The following is a 2,431-nucleotide window of genomic DNA, read 5'->3' as shown; positions in this document are numbered from 1 at the left end:
AGCCGGAAGTGGTGCTGTGGCTCAAGTGGTAGAGTGCTAGCCTTGAGCTGAAGAGCTGAGGGACAGCACCCAGGCCCAGAGTTCAGGCCCCACAACCAGCAAAAAAACAAAAGCATTCTTGACAATAGCCCAAAAGGTGAAAGCTACCCACCAAGGGCTTGTGGAAGAACAAAATGTCATACTGACATTTTGATGGAATATTATATAACCTTTAAAAGTGAAGGTAATTCGGACACATAGTACCGCAGCAATGGAACTCGGGTCCGGGCGGTCCGTGAAATAAGCCGGAGGTCACACACATTGGGTGACTGTTCATAAGTGTTCACAGACACCAGAAGTAGATGGCTGCTGGGAGCCAGGGGAAGGAAATGGAGGGGCTGGTGGTGGGGACCAAGTCTGAGCTTGTGAATGGGAAAATGTCGTGGAAGAGAGGGTGGTAATGGTTGCCCAACAGTGTGGACGTACTTAATACCACTGAATGAACATGAAGGATGGTTACGATGATACAATGTAAGCTGTTGTATGTGTGTGTGCTATCAGAGTTTTTAAAATAAAATTAAATTGAAGAGTATCAGCCCAGACTCTCAGGACAGACTCTCCTGTAAAAAGAAGAGATGTCCTGGGCAGAGGGCAGAGGGCAGAGGGCAGAGGCCTGCACACTGGGGTCCCCCTGTGGGTAGCACACCCCTTAGCTTACAGAGCCCCGGGACCCACACCAAACAAGGAAGACCATCCCAGCCCTGGCCTCGGCTTCTCTGAGGACCGACCTCATCGGAGTTTGCGTTGGGGGGCACCATGCTTTCTGGGAAGGGCAGCTACATCGCCTCCACCCATCCCCAAAAAGGAAAGAGAACCGCGTCATCCCAGAGCGCCTCCCTCCAATCCCAGCCCTGCAGGAAGAACTTGGCCACAGGGACCAGGACTGAGCAGTGCTCACATGACACCACCAGAGGGCGCCCAGCACCCACAAACCCAATAGTCTCCTGCTCTGGATGGAGAGACAGACAGAGGGACAGAGGATGGGGGGGTGGGGGGCCCTCTGAGCTCACATCGACAGCTGCCCCTGTGCCAAGAACACCCTGGAAGACACAGAGATGTCCGAGTTAGAACTTAGTTGGAGCTGAGGACTTCTTTTTACCAGTTGAGGCCCTGCTCACAGGCTGCTCACAGCCACAGAGCCGAGCAAGGCAGGGCAGAGACGATCCCTAGTGACCCCCAACACCCCACCCAGACTACCACACCTCCTCCTTCTCTCTACACCCCAAGGAGCTCCGCCTTCACGGCCTTGAGGCGAACACACACACACACACACACACACACAGGTTACTGAGACCCAGGGAAACTGAGGCACGGTAAGATGAAGGGGCTGCTGTGTCCCGCACTGCTCCATGCACCCTGCCTGGCTCACGATTTCTCCCTGTAGCCACCCAGGAGGAAGGCTCAGTTTTCTTATAAGGAAGCTGAGTCCCAGCTTCTCAAGCTCTCCTGACTTCCAGCCCTGCAGAGAGGACAGGAGAGATGATCCTCACCCACTACCCCCACCGAGGAGGGAGACAGGAGGAGAGCCTCGGGGGGTAAATGGGGCCATCGACAGACACAGCAAAGACCCCCACAGACTACAACAGCCAGACAGACACATGCACTGCCCCCCAACACTTTAGTTGGAAGGCTAAAATCTCCTCCCACCTGCCTTTCAGCAATGGGGTGAGGGAGTGCAGAGGGGAGTTCTTTCTGACTCCGACTTGGTGGTACACATCTACCAGGAAGGGCCTTCTTCCCAAATGAAAACGTAAGTCTCGCAAGATCTTCGGCCTTTCTCCTTCTTCTGAGCTTGGAATGCAAATGTGAGTGCTGGAGACACAGCAAGCATTTTGCAAGTAGGAGGACACAGCCCACCAGAGTGGGAGAGCTTGTTGCTTGACAGCTGCAGAGCGCTCCTCCCTGAGTGTCAGAGCGAGAGACCCTGGTTACCCAGTTGTCCTCTTGGTGGGGCCTGCTTGGATCCACAATCCCACCTGAGAGCCTGCAGGCCAGCGCTAGGGTGACCTCAAGCGCTTGGACCTCTGTGGTCCAAGAATCTCCATTGTCCTATGGAGACAATAGGTATGCAACATACACCCACCCACCTTGCTGGGGGGCTGGAGAAAACCAAACTGCCAGAGCATAGGCCCCTGAACCCCCAACACTGGCTCCCGCCCCTTTGAGTGCAAGACTCGGGGGACACTCAGACACAGTGGCTTTTTAGCCAAGGTGGGCCAAATACCCCGAAGTCGTGGGAGACTCCCACCTCTCAAGTCCCTCTGCTTCTGTCAAGGAGTCCCGGATGATGGGTGCTGGCACCGAGGAAACCGTGGCTTTGGGGGTGCTCCAAGGCACTGTCTAGGTTGAAGGGCCCTGGGAAGGTCACCCCGAGAGCCCGGGCCTGTGCCTC

The sequence above is a fragment of the Dipodomys ordii genome, unplaced genomic scaffold (genome assembly GCF_000151885.1).
Source record: "Dipodomys ordii isolate 6190 unplaced genomic scaffold, Dord_2.0 Scaffold6, whole genome shotgun sequence".
Taxonomy (NCBI): domain Eukaryota; kingdom Metazoa; phylum Chordata; class Mammalia; order Rodentia; family Heteromyidae; genus Dipodomys; species Dipodomys ordii.
Note: the sequence above shows the minus strand (reverse complement) of the source record.